This window comes from Hylobates moloch, unplaced genomic scaffold (genome assembly GCF_009828535.3).
Source record: "Hylobates moloch isolate HMO894 unplaced genomic scaffold, HMol_V3 SCAFFOLD_5, whole genome shotgun sequence".
Lineage (NCBI taxonomy): Eukaryota > Metazoa > Chordata > Mammalia > Primates > Hylobatidae > Hylobates > Hylobates moloch.
The window spans coordinates 113,014,241-113,034,337 of NW_026652280.1; the positions used below are offsets into that span (position 1 = coordinate 113,014,241).

Here is a 20,097-nt window from a genome sequence, read left to right on the forward strand (position 1 = left end):
GCACTTTGGGAGGCTGGCAGGAGGACTGCTTGAGCTTGGGAGTTGGAGACAAGCCTGGGCAACAGAGCAAGACCCTATCTCTACAAAAAAATAAAAATAAAAATATTAGCCGGAGGTGGTGGTGCATGCTTATAGTACTAGCTACTTGGGAGGCCGAGGTGGGAGGATTCTTCGAGCCTAGGAAGTTAAGGCTTCAAGCGAGCTGTGATTGGGCCACTGCACTCCAGTGTGAGTGACACAAAGAGACCCTGTCTCAATAAATAAATAGATAGATACATTATATAAGAATTTTTTTTTTTGGTGGGGGAAGCCCATAATGATCAGTGTGCAAAATTTACTACAAACAATATCCACATTTATTTCCTCATTGGGACATGATTTTTTTTTAAGTACGTCATTACTTTTTTTTCCCCCATCATAGAATGTAATTTCTGTTTTACTGTCTACAGGTCATAGTTTCACAACGGTTTGGGATATGCTGCCTTTATTGTTTGGGTTAAGTTTGCTTGTGACAGTCATCCGTGATATATAACTAAACACCTCTCTTTCTGGTAGTCTTCTATTTTGGTACCTCTGTGTGAATAAATGTAGGAAGAGTTTGGTCACCAGACCCAAGAGGCTCTGGCTGGGTGGGGTGGGGTGGGGCGGGGCGGGGCGAGGCGGGGTGGGGTGGTTAGCAAGTGCCTGGGAAACAGGCTCAACTGATCCTTGTCCCGCAGCCTCGGTGAAACTGGGTTACAGCTTGCAGTAGGCACAACACCGTGCACATACCTAAGCAAGAGCGTGTTGCAGGCGGAGCGCTTAGGCATGTGTCTCAACAGGGCGTGGGGGCTGACCTCACGCACTGGGAGTATCAAGGCACCCCTGTTCTGAGATTCCAAGCCTGAGGTGCCGCGAGAGTTACCTGCTTCTCTTGACGTTTCAAGTTGGCATCGTAGTGCAATTGTTTGCTCATTGAGGTCAGCCTAGGAAACAGCGCTTGGATTCCCTGATTAAGCAAGGTTTTATCTTGTTGAGTAGTTGTGAAGGGCCGTCGCCGTGGGGCCGATGCGACGGCAGGCGAAGGCGATGGAACTCTGGCTCGAGGGCTCGGCCGGACGACAGTGACACTGGTCGCCCGCCTGCTAGAACTGCAGTGACCGAGCTCCCGGCAAGGTTCTGGCCATTCAGCGGACTTGAGGCGTGGTGGTTCCCCTCACCGCCGGCCGGGGCGGTGTCGGGGGCGGACATAGCGTGAGGGGTGGGAATAGGAGCCAATAAGAACTGAGCCCTGCCAGGGAGGGCGTGGTTAGGGGGTGGGGCTGCATCCGGGACGGAGCCTTTGGCAGGGCCTGCGGGGGCGGGACGGAGCGGACCCGAGTGAGACCCGGGAGACTAGCCTGGCCACAGAGACAACGTTGAGGTCCAGACAGGTAGAAGTCGGGGTGATTCGGCGCGGGGTTTCAAGCCGCAGGGGCTTCGGACTCTCGGGGCTGTTGGCATCACCCTTCTGGGCGTCGGGTGCGGGGCTGTGGCGCCGCGGAGTAGTCCGCGGAAGGTGCGAGTTGGACCGGCGGAGGTGGCGTCTCCGCGCCCCGCTGTCTGGGCACCTCCTCCGTCCGGAGGAGCAACCGGTTGTTGGGCCCAGCTTTGGGACGTCCTCTCGTGGCCGCACGGGTTGTGGCGGAGCCTGGCTGAGGACCTCTTCGCTCACCTCAGGGGCTTGGGGACCCCTAGGCTGGGCGCCGCTCTCTGCTGGGGAAGAGGTAGGGAGCGCCCCGCAGCCCGGGGAAGCGCGGGCTTTCTCCAAAATTAGCCAGTGAGCTTGAACTTCGACATGCTGGGACGATGCACTTCCAAACAATTTTTTGCTTTTTTTGGTGTTTTGATTCTTAACAGCATCTAATACGCACAATACCGAAAGTTGTCAAGTAGAATTTTAATTTAAAAATCTGACAGTGGAACACCTTAAGAGGATTTGAGTAAACAGAGCTGTATAGCAGCTGATGATTAGATTATGAGTCAAAAGGCTCAAGTCTAGGGCCAGAACCCACGGAACCAGATGTGATACCTCGGCCAAGTTAACTTCCTGGGCCTCTCTTTCCGTAACTGTGAAACTGGCAAGTTCATGCCCATGGGTATTCTCAGGGTCAAATGAGATGAGTGACAGTATTCTACAAATGTCAGATATTTGAACGTGCGTGTGGAGCGTGTATATTCTGTGAAGCAACTACTGCGTGCCTGGTACATAGTAGGCACTTTACAAACGTTTACCCTAAAGCTAGTGATTCTTCTGCAGTGTTTTAGATAAAGTGATAGATCCTTGCTTACTGTGTAAAGAAGTTGTTTAAACTTTTCCCACAAAGTCACCCCCATTGTTTGAGTGTGTTCTATTTTTAAATGATTGATGAAATTTTCTAGAATAGCACAGTGGTGTTATCTATACACTGTTGCTGAATCATTTACCACGAAGTCTGCAGCAATCAAATCTACTTCTTTGTCTTAGCTAAATAGTTGTAGTTTAAGATACCTGCTAAAGTAAGCTGGGAATATTGCGCCAAATCAAGACTTTCATTTGTTTTTGTGAATTGACGGGCTGCTTATAGGAAGATTTAAATCTTCCAAAATATTGTTAATATATAGCCATATTTTTTCATACAGCCTTTATTATAGACGTTTTTGTTCTTTACTATGGATATGTGTGCGAGGGATTTTAGCCGGGAGATGGGAAATAAAAAAGAAAATGGCAGTTTTGTAACCCGTAGACTTTTGCTGGGGATACTTGTAGGCCTGTTCTGAGTTTGCCAGGCAGAAACCAGGAAATGTAGTAATTATGTGTCTTGGTCTTTCATTAGTTGGGGTGTGTGTGTGTGCGTGTGTGTGTTTAGTGTGGCAGTACGTTTTTTAAATGCAGCAATAAAGGAAGAATATTCATTTTTCTTAATGACAATAAGGAGTTTTCTAAAGCTGGAAATTATATTACTTTTAAATGACCTGTAGTGAGTCTTAAGTTATAGGCAAGAATTTTAGACCACTGGGTACCATGATCAAATTAAATGAAGTGGTAGAGGGAAAGTTACTAGTGAACGTAATTTTTGTGTGTGTTGCTTTAGAAGTTTTACTTAAACATGTTTCAGCAATTCAGTGGAGGATGGGTCTTGTGAAGCTACTTTAAAACATGAGTTTTAAACATGTACTCCATGTATAAAATTTTCTGTGATTTACAATTTGTTGATCTTGGAGGTCTGAAACCTTACATTCATATTGTTTTTTGAGGGCCTACTATACAATAGGCACAAGATTATATTTATGTAAGAAGCAGTATGTAATTCCTTTCATCTAGGAGATTCCATTCTCCCAAGTGGGCTAAAATAAGTACCGAAAAAACAAAAGCTGTTTTTAAAGCGGATGGTAACAATAACATCATCAACTATCATTCATTGGTACCTATTCTGTGCCAGGCAGTATTCTAAATTCTTTACATGTATTAGCTTACTTAATCCTCACAACAGCACCGTGAGGGATGTTATTATGATCATCTCATTAAGAGGCATAGAGAGGTTGAGTAACTTGCCCATGATTAGACAACCTAGATAGCAAAAGCAGGATTCAAATCAGTCATACTCCAAGGACCTGATTGTAACCTTTGCACTATACTGAGTTTCAAATTCTGTGAGTGAGATACAAATGACATCTAATAGGTATTTTAAAAAGAGGTCTATAAAAAAACTATTTCAAAAATAAAGAGAAAAAAACAAACTGTTATTGCAATATATAGGTGAAGGCATGTCCAAGATACGATTTAATTATAGTTTGTATGTAGGAACCCTTTTTTTTTGTTCTTGTTGCCAGTGAATGACATGGGGTTGATTCTAAGCTCTCAGTCCCTCAGTAACAACAATTATGGCATTATCTTAACAATATGAGGTGCTTATTTTTCATTAAAAAGCACATCATAACTTCTTTCATTAAGAAGTTAAAAATATCTGTTCTCAGACCGTAAATTAAGTGTTAGATTCAAGAAGAGAAAATGCTTCCCTATCTTCTAGAAGCTTATAACCCAACATGTAAATAAGTCCCTACAATTTCAGCGTGATAAGAGTTGTAAAGAAGTATAGATTTAGGTAAGTTTGAAGAGATGCAAGAAAAAGAAAGAACTATAGATAGAATTTAACCACTAATGAGGAAAAATCATTCTGCATGTGGTAGGGAGGACGATTAGAGAGAAGATACTAAATTTGGCTTTGAAGGATGAATAGGAGTTTGCTGAAATTGGGTCAGGAAACAGGAGATATGAACGAAAACCAGGGATAAGTGTGCAAGTATATGGTATGTTTAAGGAATGTGTTGTAGTCCATTATCACTGAAGGCCAAGGTGTATAAAAATGGGTGGTTGGGCTAAAGGAGATGGTGCCTGGAAATAAGATGAAAACATAAAATTGCAAAGCTTCCTTGCTGATTGCATTAGGATCACTAAAATTGCTAGGTAATGTGGTATTTCACTTCCCTTCATTTGGAACAATGAATGTGTAATTAGTTCAATTTGGCAGAATGTTTCACTAAAAAATATGGTGTTAAAGTTTGAAGTACAAGATATAAAACAACATTACAGACTTAGGTAAGTAAAAAGTTAAGATTTAGGGTCAGGTGTGGTGGCTCATGCCTGTAATCCCAGCACTCTGGGAGACCAAGGCGGGTGGATCAAGAGGTCAGGAGATCGGGACCATCCTGGTCAACATGGTGAAACCCCGTGTCTACTAAAATACAAAAATTATCTGGGTGTGGTGGCATGTGCCTGTAATTCCAGCTACTTGGGAGGCTGAGGCAGGAGAATTATTTGAACCAGGGAGTCAGAGGTTGCAGTGAGCTGAGATCGTGCACCTGCACCCCAGCCTGGCAGCAGAGTGAGACTCTGTCTTTAAAAAAAAAAAAAGTTATGATTCAGAAAAAGAGAGAAAAAAGTCTTCTGGTGCTAGGTCGTGAAGAGCCAGAGTATTGTGCTAAGGACTTTGGACTTGATTCTAAAGACAATGGAGACCCAGTGAAGGATTTTAGATATAGGTATTTAGGAAAGATAAGCTGAAGATGGTTTGGAGGCTGAATTGAATGAAGAGAGACAAACGGTAGGGAGATAAGTTAGGAGGCTATTGCTATTGAAATAGTCCAGATAAGAGAGGATAGGGGCCTGGAGTAGGAAAATAGTAATAGGGATGGAGAGGAGAGGATGGATGGTGAAGGTGTACAATTTGACAGGGCTTTAAAATCAGTTGGCTCAGAAGAGGAGCAGAAAAGTAAATGACTTAGTTTTTTAGCTTGGAAAACTGTTTGGATGAAGGGTCTTGTTTTATTTTTTAATATTGGAGGAAGATAATTGTTTCCATTTTGAACATGTTGAGTTTGAATTGTCTTTGGAGCATTCAAGTGGAGATGTCAAGAGAGGATCTAGAGTCCAGAGTCCAGGCTAAAATTGGTGATTCAGATTTCAGAGGTAGCCGGTAAGTGTTAATTGAAGCCGTAAGAGCAGATGAAATTGCTCAAGGGAGCATATAGAATTAGAAGAGAAATGCAGTCACTCATTTATTCCAGAAGTACAGATGCTCCTCAATTTTCGATAGGGTTATGTCTGAATAAACCCGTCATAAGTTGAAAATATTGTTAGTCAACATATGATAAACTTACGAAGGGTTTATCCGAACGTAACCCCATCATAAGTTAAGGAGGGTACTGAGCACATACTGCTTTGGCACCGTCATAAAGTTGAAAAATCGTTAATTTAAACCATCATTAAGTCAGGGACTGTCTGTATCGCCCAAAGTATTATTGGAGCTTCTCTTTGTAAAAAGCTTTATAGCAAATTCACAGCTACACAAGAACGTTGATCTTCTGGCTTTATTATGGAATTATTTTTCTGTCTATTTGCATGGCACATATAACTTATTTACTTTTTTTTTTGTTCAAGAGACAGGGTCTTGCTCTGCTACCCTGGCTGGAATACAGTGATGCAATCATAGCTCACTGTAGCCTGGACCTCTTGGGCTCAAGGGATCCTCCTGCTTCAGTCTCCTGAGAAACTAGGACTACAGGCATGCACCACCACCCCCTGCTAATTTTTGTTTTTTATTTTATTTTTCTTGAGCCAGAGTCTTGCTCTGTTGCCCAGGCTGGAGTGCAGTGGTGTGATCTCAGCTCACTGCAACCTCTGCCTCCCAGGTCCAAGTGATTTTCCTGTCTCAGCCTCCCAAGTAGCTGAGACTACAGGCGCACACCACTACGCCTGGGTAATTTTTGTATTTTTAGTAGAGATGGGGATTCACCATATTGATGAGGCTGGTCTCGAACTCCTGACCTCAGGTGATCCACCCGCCTTGGCCTCCCAAAGTGCTGGGATTACAGGCGTGAGCCACTGCACCCGGCCTGACCCCCTGCTAATTAAAAAACAATTTTTTTGCCCAGGCACAGTGGCTCACACCTGTAATCCTAGCACTTTGGGGGGCCGAGGCGGTGGGTCACTTGAGTCAGGAGTTTGAGACCCACCTGGCCAGCATGGTGAAACCCCATCTCTACTAAAAATACAAAAATTAGCTGGATGTGGTGGCGTGTGTCTGTAATCCCAGCTACTTGGGAGGCTGAGGCAAGAGAATCACCTGAACCCAGGAGGTGGAGGTTGCAGTGAGCTGAGATTGTGCCATTGCACTCCAGCCTGAGAGACAAGAGTGAAACTCCGTCTCAAAAAAAATTTAAATAAATAAATAAATAAATTTTTTTCTTGTGTAGAGATGGGGTTTCACTGTGTTGCCCAGGCTGATCTTAAACTTCTGGGCCTAAGCACTCCTTCTGCCTCAGCCTATCCAAGTGTTAGGATTACAGGCATGAGCCACTGTGCCCAGCTTCCGTTTACTGTCAATCAAAGCTTTGAAAGCATATTCCTATCCCAACACTGGATCTTTAGTTCTTAGAAGTCATAGACAAAGCTTAAAAAACAACAAAAGACTGTCCCCATGCCTATAATCAGCACGTTGGGAGGCCAAGATGGGAAGATCACTTGAGCCCAGGAGTTCTAGACCAGCCTGAGCAACATAAGGAGACCTCGTCTCTACAAAAAATTTTAAAAAGTTAGCCGGCATGGTGGCACATGCCTGTGGTCCCAGCTACTTGGGAGGCTGAGGTGGGAGAACTGCCAGAACCCGGGAGGCAGAGGTTGCAGTTAGCCGAGATTGTGCCATTGCGTTCCAGCTTGGGTGACAAGACAAAAAATAAAAATAAAAAATAACAATATGGTCTTCTAAGGCAGGGGTTAGCAAATATTCTGTAAAGGGCTAGGTAGCAAATATTAATATTTTGTACTTTGTGTGCCATACGGTCTCTGTCACAACTACCCAATTCTGCCAAAAAGCAGCCATAGACAACACTTAAATGAGTAAACGTGGACTGTGTTCCAATAAAACTTTATTTATGGACACTGAAATTTGAATTTCATCTAATTTTCACATCACAAAATGTTGTACTTATTTGATTTTTCTCCTCAACCATTAAAAAATGTAAAAACCACTCTTAACTCAGAAGCCTTGCAAAAAAAGGCGGTGGGCCAAATTTGGCCCACAGATAGGCCATAGTCTGTCAACCCTAAGGGATCTTTGAAATACTTGAATTCGTAAGCTTGGTTTAGAAAAAAAAATCGTGATTCTTCGTAATCATGTTTTTAACCTCCTGTTTTTAAATTCTAGTACATTTCTTAAAATAATTAAAACATTTTCATTCATCCCCCATTTCTCATTCAAATGGAAAGTATTCCCTTTACTGGTTTGGAACCTTAGATACAGAGAAATAGATTAACTTGTACAGAGTCAGAATAAAAAAGTATGTTTGAAAAATATTTTTTGATATTCGGTGTTCTTTACTGAATCAATAAAACATTGATCTTTTCGCTTCAGTGAAAGTGGGGACATTGAAACCTGGGTGAAATAAAAGATAAACTTGAAGGGGTATTCTGCACTGGTTCCCAGAGGGTTGGACAGGATGGAATTTTTTTCTCTTTTTCTTCTGCCCTGAATGAATAAGTTTTATCCTAAAGAAAAGAAAACATGACAATGTCTTCACTTGATAAGCAGTATAGCAAATTATAAGACTGAAGGATTAAGTAAATGATGGTAAGAGAAGAAAATTTAAAGGACTGACTTCTTCACATCTATCTATTCCAGGTGTTTACCCATTTTTTTCCTTCCTCCTTTTCCCTTTTCCCTCTTCCCTTTCCTTTTCTTTTCTTGGTCTTTCTCTGTCACCCAGGCTGGAATGCAGTGGCACAATCATAGTTCACTGCAGCGCCTCCAACCCTGGGCTCACGCGATCCCTCCACCTCAGCCTCCCAGTTAGCTAGCACTACAGGTGCACGCCACCAAGACTGGCTAATTTTTTAAAAAACTTTTTGTAGAGATGGGGTCTCGATACGTTGTCTAGGTTGGGCTTGAACTCCCGACCTCGGGATCCTCCCATCTCAGCCTCCCAAAGTGCTGGGATTACAGGTATGAAGTCATTATGCCTGGCCCCTGTTTTTGAGGAATAAATTCAAGATTTTTTTTTCTTATGAATCTTAGACTTCTGGTTAGTGGCATGAAAACAGAGTTTTTAGCATTTAGTTCAGGCAATATTAATCCATTTATATTATTTAAAGGTTATGCTCTACTTTTTAAAGTTAAATGTCTAACTTTCGTAGTTTTCATAGCAGTGATAAATATTTACAACAAAAGATATGGAGAGAAATTATTTTTTTTCCGTCAAGTTTGAATTCATAGAAATGACATGTTTGCGGATTTTTTATTTGGATGTTAAAATTCAGGACAGATTGGTGGGGGAGAGAGAGAGAGTTATTTTTGCTGCTACTTAAAAGGGATTTGCATTTTTCTCTGTCTTTTTTTCTGTTGGAGTAAAAAACAAAATCTCCCAGCTGTGTGGGATGTGTTTGAATTGGTTACTTAGCAATGTAAAGCATAATTTTGTATTTAAATATTTATCTGTACTCTTTGATATTCTGATTAAATAAGGGTCTATTAAGGCTGTAATAATAGAGCCTTCTGTGAGGAAATGACATAGCCTGCTCCACAACAGTATTTACTGAAAATTTCCTTTTCCCTGGGCCCTATTTAAACTATAAGGGGTAACTTGGAACAAAAGGGGAAAATTATGTGAATTAGAGTGATGATCAGTTTAATCATGAGTGTAATGTGATAGCTATCATTGTATAGTTATATTGACATAAATCAGTGTTGAGCAAAGAGTGGGAGAATTTTGTCTGCTGTTGTTAAAAATGGTGAGTCGTTGAACCAAATTTTATTTTTGAACTTTGCATTCGTCAAGTGTGATATTTTCAAGAGTCTAGTGATAATTGTATTTTTAAATCAAACTGGATCAATTTGCCTTTCAAATTTGTTGTTTCATTATTAGAAGAAAAAAACGAAGTAAAAAATACAGAGGTATGTGCAATAACTGGATCTGGAAGAACAAAAATGTTGAGGGAAATGGTCACCTGAGAAAAAGTATAAGACTTTCAATGAAGATTATTTAAAATATGGCTTTATCAAATGGGCAAAATCTGAGTAAAATGACAGACCCATGTCTTCATATAATGTTGCAAATGAAAATTAAAAATCTTTAAAGTTAAAAAGATTCTTGGAAACATAGCATACTGGACTTTTAAATAAGCCCTTTCAAATATTTTCAAAGAAAGAAAAAGAGATAAAAGTTATTTCAGTTTCCTATTTATTCAAGAATTGTTCCTGAGAAAGATTATTGTCTCAGTTGTATATCAGTGGCATAAGGGAAAAATGGCTACATATCTCTTGAAAAAAGTATTCATCTAGAATTCATGGATGTTGTTGCCATGATTTTGATGCTAAATCAGCTGGAAATTAAAAATTATACTTCTTAGTGATGACATAGCTCTATTCTTTACCATTATGGGACATTTCAGCAGTACTTGTAAGATGGTTAGAGTCTGGTGCAGATTTTGCAATCCAAATCAATGGGGCCGCTGATATTGTAAGTTGTACTGTGCTTTTAGGTAGCGAAGATAATAAGGAGGATTTTCTTTTTTTTTTTTTTTTGAGACAGAGTCTCGCTCTGTAGCCCAGGCGCACAGTGGCACGATACCGGCTCACTGCAACCTCCGCCTCCCAGGTTCAAGCGATTCTCCTGCCTCAGCCTCCTGAGTAACTGGGATTACAGGTGCGAGCCACCATGCCCAGCTGATTTTTGTATTTTTAGTAGAGACGCGGTTTCACCATGTTGGTCAGGCTGGTCTCGAACTCCTGACCTTGTGATCTGCCTGCTTCAGCCTCCCAAAGTGCAGGGATTACAGGCGTGAGCCACCGCGCCCAGCAGGATTTTCTTGTGTTGTTTAAATTTAACCACAGCTGTATGGGTATATTTACAGAATTTTAAAAAATAAATTGTTGATCCTCAGAAATTAAACTGGGAAGAAAACTATTAAATAATTATGAGGAATTGAATAGCAAATGTGATTAGAAAATATAAAGCAGTTATTTTAAGCATTGTTTGAAGCTGCTACTAACAGTGTTCCCTCCCCCTGTCCAGCCTCCCATGCAAGTCTCACACTGTGTTTTAATGAGTATCTCCTCAAAGCACCTTCCAACACTCAAGGGGAGGGAGGGAATTAGAGACAGACAAACTTACAGCCAGTAGTCAAAACAATATAGCTGAAAGGATAGACATCCTGCTTTCTTCTGAATGTCCAGGGCAGCAGGAAAACTTGGAGCTTTCCCTCCAGCAAAAACAATAGTCTGGGTGTGGGTGAACATACTGTCCAGCAAGTCACTGCTGGGCTCCGTTTCTGTCCTGTTTGTTCTAAGGTCTAAGAATGCTGTTTGAAACTGCTGTTTTATATATTGCAAAGCTTTGGTATGCACAGAAAACGTTCTGAATCTCATGAATATATTGAAAGTTGTTAATTATATTAAAGGAAGCTTGCTGAGTAACCAACATTTTAAAATATTTTATTCAGAGTTAACTGTAGCTATTTACTATATCATATTGGAGTTTGATAGTTGAGATAAGGAGCTAAGCAGATTTTATGAATCCAGATTTTTTCTAGTTGAGAGGCAATCTCGGTCAGGCATGGTGGCTCATGCCTTTAATCCCAGCACTTGGAAGGCCGAGGCAGGAGTATCACTTGAGCCCATGAGTTTGAGACCAGCCTAGGCAACATGGCGAAACCCAGTCTTTACTAAAAATACAAAAAATTAGCCAGGCATGGTGATGTGTGCCTGTGGTCCTAGCTACCTGGGAGACTGAGGTAGAAGGATCGCGTAAGCCCAAAGAGTGAGGCTGCAGTGGGCTGCATTTATGCCACTGCACTGCATCCTGGGCAACAGGATAAGACCTTGAGAAAAAAAAGAAAGAAAGAAAAAAAAAGAGAGAGAGAGAGAAAGAAGGAAAGAAGAAAGAAAGAAAAAGCAAAAGAAAGAAAGGAAAGAAAGAAAGAAAGAAAAAGAAGGAAAGAAAGAGAAAGAAAGGAAAGAAGGAAAGAAAGAAAGAAAGAGAAAGAAAGGAAAGAAAGGAAGGAAGGAGGAAGGAGGGAGGAAGGGAAGGAAGGAAGGAAAGAAGGAAGAAAAGGAGGGAAGGAAGGAAGGAAGGAAGGAATGAATCTGTCTCATTGGGCAGATATTTTTCAATATTTTAGAATAACAAAATTTGCAAATTTGCTGCTTTTGGCGGTCTGGTGAACTACCTTTGAAGCTATATGCTGAAGGGTTCCAAAAGACATTGTTATGGCAAATGACACTTGGTACTATTGTCTATATCTGGCTACTGTATCTTTCAAGCATCACTACTGCACTTTTTTTTTTTGAGACAGAGTCTAACTCTGTAGCTCAGGCTGGAGTGCAGTGGTGGGATCTCCGCTCACTGCAACCTCTGCCTCCTGGATTCAAGTGATTCTCCTGCCTCAGCTTACAAAGTAGCTGGGATTACAGGTGCCGGCCACCATGCTTGGCTAATTTTTTGTATTTTTAGTAGAGACAGGGTTTCACCGTGTTGACCGGGCTGGTCTGGAACTCCTGACCGCAGGTAATCCACCCGCCTCTACCTCCCAAAGTGCTGGGGTTATAGGCGTGAGTCACCATGCCTGGCCACTACTGCATCTTGAACACGGCATTATCAGTGAAGACAGTTTGAACAAAATAAAATGTAGAGATATTGTTAGTTCTTATTACTATTACCAGACTTTTAGTTGTTATTTTCCTGAAGAGAAACCTGAAACATTAAAGGAAAATATTTAGCCAAGAGATTCATTTGTGCCCCATCACATCAATACACTTGATCTTAGCCAAAAGACTGACAAGCAATGCATCACATCAATAATTGAGTTTAATGTGCACTCCAAAAAGAGAATGAATTCTTGCAGCTTAGTTCTTCTTTTAGTTTGAAGAATGATTAAGTGACATTGCTTATCATCATTTTAAAAATTTTAAAAATAGAGACAGGGTCTCACTCTGTTGCTCAGGCTGGTCTTGAACTTCTGGGCTCAAGCAATCCTCCTCTGCCTAAGTTATCATTTTGTATTAAGACTAAAGAACTGTTGCAAAGTAGTACTGCCATTCTTCTGACTCTCTTGGGAGCCGTAGCACCTTTCTTCCATCAGACTTTCTCCTCCCTCTTCCATGTATTTATTATATCTTTCATTATTTTTTGCTGCAGTTTTAAAAAATATCGATTTTCCCCAACTTTAAAATGTTTCATTTGAAGTTGCATCTTCTTTTTGTTTTTATTATCCCTCTTACTGAGTTTCAAATAAATGTTGTGTTCATACTTTGTCCATTTCCTCACTAATTTTCTTTTCAATTTTTGCTGTTACCTGCCTTCACCATTCTTTAGAAACCATTTATTTAATGCCCTCTTACCAAATGCAAGGATCCTTTCTCAGTTTTTATTCTCCTTACTTGTATGACACTGGTTTGCATCTTTCTTTTCTTTTTAGAACTTTTTCCTCTTATGATATTATCCTGGTTTTGTTACCTCTCACCAGCCTTTCTCCCACTCTTTATCTGATGCTCTCTTTTCTTCTTATCTATGGTCCCTAATCATGATGAATGTTCTCAAAGGTTTTTTTCATAACTCTGAAAACTCTCTGCTTAGGGAACCTGTGTATTCTTGCACCTTTTCCCCCCACACTTCCTATTTTAAACCTTCTTCCTTCTCCTTAAATCTTTGGCTTTTCTGTCTCTCACTTTACTCTCAGCAGATAACCGTGGCTGTTAAAATAGAAAATAGAAGCCATCAGATGGAAAGTTCATCAGTGTATAGCCCCTAAACCTGGAAATTTACCTGCACTCTTATCTTTCTTTTATCATTTACCTTCTGTTCCAGTGGAAGACCTGTCCCCCTTCCTGGCAGATGCTGATAATCTTTCCAGGTCCCACTGGAGGCCCATGCTCTCTCTCCTTCTTGAGGTCTTTGCTTTATACCCTTGTTTCTTTTCTTCCCTCCTCTTTAGCGACTCCTTCCCACTGGTGTTTAAACAAGATTAAACTTGTATAAGAAACAAGTTTAGAAAGATTTCCTGGATTTCACGTTCCTGTCCAGCTCCACTCTATTGTCTACTTGCCTATTGGATAAACTCCTTGAATGGATGGTCTACAGTTGATATTTGCATTCTTTTTTCTCATCCAATTCTCAATTCACTTATTTTCCTTCAGCCTCCATGCCACTGAACCTGCTCTTGTCCAAGTCCTAATGACCAACAGACACTCCAGTTTTTATCTTACTGGACCTTTTGACAATGTACCTGTCATTGTTGACCACTCTTTCCTTCTTGATAGAGTCTCTTCCTTTGGCTTCCATGATTCCACACATTGATAGTACTTCTACCATCTTTTGTCTACTTTCATGACTTAAACTGCCATCTGTGATACGTGAGGACTTACCTAAAATGTCTGAGAACTGACTTATGCTTGATTACCAATGTTTTAGAGTTTATAAAGCTCAATTCCAACAGAACATGATGATGTATAAAAATAATCTTAAAAAATAAAATATGATGATATAGTAATAAAGTAAAAATAAATATGGTATGATAAGAAACAAACAAACAAAAGAAACAAATGAGTTTGAAAAGTTGCGCGGAAACCACAGTGAGATGCTACTACATACCAGAATGGCTAAAATTAAAAAGACTAACAATTCCGGTATGACTGAGGAGTGACTGCAACCTCATATATTGCTGGTGAGAGTGTAAATTAGTACAGCCTCTTTGGAAAACTCCGGCAGTGTCCACTTAAGTTAAACATATGCCTCCTTGGCCATGTGCGGTGGCTCAGGCCTGTAATCCCAGCACTTTGGAAGGCGGAGGTGGGCGGATCACCTGAGGTCAGGAGCTCGAGACCAGCCTGGCCAACATGGGGAAACCCCATCTCTACTAAAATACAAAAGTTAGCCAGGTGTGGTGGCATGCACCTGTAGTCCCAGCTACTCAGGAGGCTGAGGCAGGAGAATTGCTTGAACCCAGGAGGTGGAGGTTGCAGTGAGCCAAGATTGTACCACTGCACTCCAGCCTGGGCAATAGAGTGAGACTACATCTCAAAGACAAAAATCAAAAAACCCCAAAACATATGCCTATTCTATAATCCAGCAATTCTGCTCCTAGATAATACCTAAAAGAAGTGTGATTGTGTCTATCAAAGATACATATAAGAATGTTTAGGCCGGGTGTGGCGGCTCATGCCTGTAATCCCAGCACTTTGGGAGGCTGAGGCGGGCAGATCACAAGGTCAGGAGATCGAGACCATCCTGGCCAACGTGGTGAAACTCCGTCTCTACTAAAAATACAAAAAAATGAGCTGGGCGTGGTGGTGCGTGCCTGTAGTCCCAGCTACTTGAACGGCTGAGGCAAGAGAATCGCTTGATCCCAGGAGGCAGAGGTTGCAGTGAGCTGAGATCACACCACTGCACTCCAGCCTGGCAACTAAGCAAAACTCTGTCTCAAAAAAAAAGAAAAAGAAAAAGAATGTTTATAACAGGCTGAACACAGTGGCTCACTTCCATAATCCCAGCACTTTGGGAGCCTGAAGCAGGAGGATTTCTTGAGGCCAGGAGTTTAAGACCAGCTTGGACAACATAGTAAGACCCCATTTCTACAAAAAAAGTTTTTAAACAATTAGCCAGGCATGGTGGCACACCCCTGTGGTCCCAGATACTTGGGAAGCTGAGGTGGGAGGATCACTTTAAGCCCAGGTGGTTGAGTTGGCAGTGAGCCATGATTGTACCATTGCACTCCAGCCTGGATGGCAGAGCAAGACCCCATCTCCGAAAAAAAATAAAAAATTTGTTTAGAACAGCTTTCTTCGTAATAACCAAAACCTGGAAACAGTCCACATATCAATCAACAGGAGAATGGATAAATAAATATTGGCATTACCATTAAATGAAATACTTTACAGAAACGAAGAAAAAACGACTGCTATATACAACAGCATGAATGACATACATATTTTTATATATATATTTATACGTATATATATAAAAGTTCTTTGAGCTTTTATATGTAGTGGACTTTATGTGCTTTATGTATGTTACATTTTAAAACATTTACAGGCTTTAGGCTGGGCGCAGTGGCTCATGCCTATAATCCCAGCACTTTGGGAGGCCAAGGTGGGTGGATCACCTGAGGTTAGGAGTTCAAGACCAGCCTAGCCAACAATGGCGAATCCCCATCTCTCCTGAAAATACAAAGATTAGCCGGGCATGGTGGTGGGCGCCTGTAATCCCCGCTACTCGGGAGGCTGAGGCAGAAGAATCACTTGAACCCGAGAGATGGAAGTTGCAGTGAGCCGAGATCACGCCACTGCACTCCAGCCTGGGCAACAGAGTGAGACTCCATCTCAAACAACAAAAAATATTTTTTTATAGGTTTTCGAAAACCCTTGGTGCATCATAAGTGCTTCATAAATAATTTGTTGCTGATGTTCCATTTGCCAGGAATGCCCTCTTAGTTTTGTTCATTTTGTAGATGACTTCTCATCTATCAATAATCTTATTTAGTAATAAACTGCCTTTAATCATATATAAATGTCCTGTGAGTGTGCTTATATTTTATTTTCATGCATATAATTTTCTAGTGGGACACAGAATGTGTAGTGAACGGTATATAGACAGCTTTCAAATTATGCTCTGCCATTTAACCATTTGATTCTGTACCTCTGTTTTCTGTGTGCGAATGAGGATAATACCTGCTTGTGGCAGAGATTTTTTGCCTAATCTAATATCCATTCTTCTAAGTAATAGAACTCAGTAGTTTACCTGAGGCACATTGCAGGATAAAATGATTAATGATTATATTTCCCAGCCTGGCTTGCAGTTTGTACATGTGACTAAGTCCTGGTCAATAAGCCATAGCAAAAGTGTTATATGGGACTTCCAGGAAGGCTGCTTAAATAGAGCTTTTTTCCTTTTTGCTTCCTGGAATGTGGATGTAATAGCTGGAGCTCTGTGTGTGAACTGTGAAGTGATCTTGAAGACAGAATCCATGTGTTGAGGGTGGCATAGCAGAAATATAGGCACCTGGGGACCTGATGACATCTTAGACTGCCTACTTTGTCTTTTTTTTTTTTTTTTTAGGTGGCAGAGAAACAAACATCGGCATTGCTTAAACCACTTGCTATTTCCAGTTCCGGTTGTATGTACCAAAACTTAATCTTATATAGTACCCCAAAGAGGTGCTATGAAAATTAATTGTGATAATGTGATTGAAGTGATTGGCACATAGTATTTAACAAAATATTTAATAAAGTGCAATCACTGTTCTTGCTGTTTTAATTCTCACAATACTCTGTATGAAGTGGGTGTTCAATAAGTATTTGATGAATCTTTAAAAAGTAGGTTATCTCCTTTTGAAACAAATGCTATAAAAGTGATTTATGCTGATTTTTATTTATTTATTTTTTTGAGACGGCTGTCTCCCAGGCTGTCGCCCAGGCTGGAGTGCAGTGGCGTGATCTTGGCTCACCGCAAGCTCCGCCTCCTGGGTTCATGCCACTCCCCTGCCTCAGCCTCCTGAGTAGCTGGGACTACAGGTGCCCACCACCACGCCTGGCTAATTATTTGTATTTGTAGTAGAGACAGGGTTTCACCATGTTAGCCAAGATGGTCTTGATCTCCTGACCTCGTGATCCACCCACCTCAGCCTCCCAAAGTGCTGGGATTATAGGCGTGAGCCACCATGTCTGGCCTGTTTATTTTTTATAATTAGAAAATACAGATAAACCAAAAGAAAATTCAACCATAGTTATATCACCCAGAGATAATCATTGTTAGCTTTTTGGTGCATATCCATATTAACTATAAATTCTATTTATTCATACACATTAAAGTTAATTTATATTACACAACCTTTTATAACATTCTTTTACTTAGTAGATCTTGAGCATGTTATAACTTCGTCGTATTTCAGAGTATGGATTTACCATGGTACATTTAATCATCACCTACTGGAAATTTATTCTCAATTTTATAATATTCTAAATCTCCTCTTGTACATGTATCTTTGTGAATTTGTCTACTTAATTGATTAGGATAAATTATTGGAAGTGATATCTCTGCATCATCATATGTGTTCATTTAAAAAAAAATTTTATTAGGGTTTTACTTAATATAGAAAAATACAACAAATACCACTTAAAAGGTCCATTATTCCACCATTCAGATCCTATTTTAACATTTAAAAACAACAAAAAACACAAAACGTTTAATCATTATAAAAAGTTATAAAACAAAAAGTAAATAACTTGTTTCCCTACCCCAAGTTCTCTCACTGGTACCATTGTTGACAATTTCTTGCATAGCCACCATAATTTAATAAGTGGTGACCAAAAAATTCAATCTTATAAAAATCTTGAGTCTTGTTATAAGGATAATGAAAAAACAACATTTTAAAAATATGGTTTAATATTAATAGTATAAAAAGTACTGATGGGAGGCTGGGTGCAGTGGCTCACACCTGTAATCCCAGCACTTTGGGAGGCTGAGGCAGGCAGATCACTTGAGTTCAGGAGTTCAAGACCAGCCTGGGTAACATGATGAAACCCGATCTCTACTAAAAAAATACCAAAATTAGCCGCGTGTGGTGGTGCACACCTGTAATCCCAGTAACACGGGTGGCCGAGGCAAGAGAATCGCTTGAACCCAGGAGGCGGAGGCTGCAGTGAGCCAAGATTGCACCACTGCACTCCAGCCTGGTCAACAAAGTGAGACCCTGCCTGAAATTAAAAAAAAAAAAAAGTACCAATGTGAAGTTAAAAAAATTTTATTGGTACAACTGATCATATACAGTCAGCTTTCTGTATCCATGGATTTTGCACCTGTGGATACAACCAATCATGGATCGAAAAGATTCAGAAAAAATTGGATGGTTGCATCTGTACTGAACACGTATGGACTTTTTTTGCTTGTCACTGTTCCCTAAGCAACACAGTATAACAGTAATTTACATAGCATTTACGTTGCATTAGGTATTATAAGTAATCTCGAGATTATTTAAAGCATATGGGAGATAGAGCCAGGTATGGGACCTGTAGTCCCAGCTACTTGGGAGGCTGAGGTGGGACAATTACTTGAGCCCAGGAGTTCAAGGCTGTAGTGCACCATGATTGTGTCTGTGAATAGCCACTACACTTCAGGTTGGGCAATGAGAAGACTCTGCCTCTTAAAAAAAAAAAAAGTAAATGGAAGGCTATAAGTTGTAAGTAGGTTTTATGATGCAAATTCGACACCATTTTATATAAGAGACTTCAGCCTTTATGGGTTTTGGTATCTGAGGGAGGTCCTGGAACCAATCCCTACACATACCAAGGGATTACTATACTGAATTGAAAAAGTTCAAATGGTCAGAAAATGATTGCTTCCTAACTACCTACCTCCTACAATTTGAGGAAGAGAACTATAGCCTGCCTACCTCCCATTTGAGAAAAGGGAGCTGGACAGAGAATAAGAGTCAATTGTGTAACATTCAAATTCACATTATTGCAGTGCATGTGTGAGGGGAGGGCTTGTGTATAGATATATGTATAGCAGGTATATAGATCTATGTATATCCTTTTTAAAAAGCGTATTGAAAATTGTTTTTCCACTTGCTTTTGCCCCACTTTTATTTTGGACATCTTTGCATATCTGCATACAGATCTCTACCTCATCCTTTTTAATAGTTGCATAGCATTCAGTCAGGGTGCTGTGTTTGATTGGGTAGTTTGTGCATTACACACAGGCACCCAGCCAAGGAGCTGGAATCAAGCCCAAGGTCCACTTGCCAATACTCTGTCCAGTTGACTCCCTCCTAGGATGCTTTCCTCACCTTGCCCTGACTCTGACAACCCCGCACCAGGCCATCTATCAGCCTGGATACCCTCCTCATTCTGCTGAAGCTCTAACATCCCATGCTGGGCTACCCCTCTGTGGGACTGCACTCCTTACCTTGTTTAGGCCCTGATACTTCCATAGTAGGCAGCCCTCCTACACAGATGCTCTCCTTACCTTGCTCCTTAGCATAAAGCAAGTGTGCCTGCCTTACTTACTCTGCTTTGCCTAATTAGGGCCAAATTGTTCAGAAAGAGTTGGTAATAACTTTTCTTTTTTTTTTTTTTTTTTGAGTCAAAATCTCACTTTATCACCCAGGCTAGAGTGCAGTGGTGTGATCTCAGCTCTGCAAGCTCTGCCTCCTGACTTCAAGTCATTCTCCTGCCTCAGCCTCCCAAGTAGCTGGGATTATAGGCACATGCCACCATGCCCCGCTAATTTTTGTATGTTTAGTAGAGATGGGGTTTCAGCATGTTGGCCAGGCTGGTCTCGAACTCCTGGCCTCTGGTGATCTGCCCACCTCAGCCTCCCAAAGTGCTGGGATTACAGGCACTTTTTATTTTTATTTTTTATTTTTAGAGACAGTCTTGCTCCATTGCCCAGGCTGGAGTGCAGTGGCGCAATCATGGCTCACTGCAGCCTCCAGCTCCTGGGCTCAAGTGATCCACCTGCCTTAGCCTCCTGAGTATCTGGGACTACAGGCACATGTTTCATACTTGGCTTGTGTGTGTGTGTGTGTGTGTGTGTGTGTGTGTGTGTGTGTGT

General features: G+C 41.0%; 1 protein-coding gene across 5 annotated transcripts in view; it reads left to right on the forward strand.

Moving 5' to 3' along the window:
* The first annotated feature begins 1,087 nt into the window (after positions 1-1,087).
* Positions 1,088-20,097, forward strand: part of DENND2C (DENN domain containing 2C) — an 86,507-nt gene continuing 67,497 nt past the window's right edge. For 2 of the 5 annotated variants that reach the window (XM_032154914.2, XM_058439434.1), the window contains exon 1: positions 1,345-1,412. The gene's annotated coding sequence lies outside the window, so the exon portion shown is untranslated. Of the gene's footprint in view, positions 1,156-1,344; positions 1,413-16,600; positions 16,661-20,097 lie in introns of those variants that run through there. The other 3 variants (XM_058439432.1, XM_058439433.1, XM_058439431.1) reach the window with 3 other exon arrangements.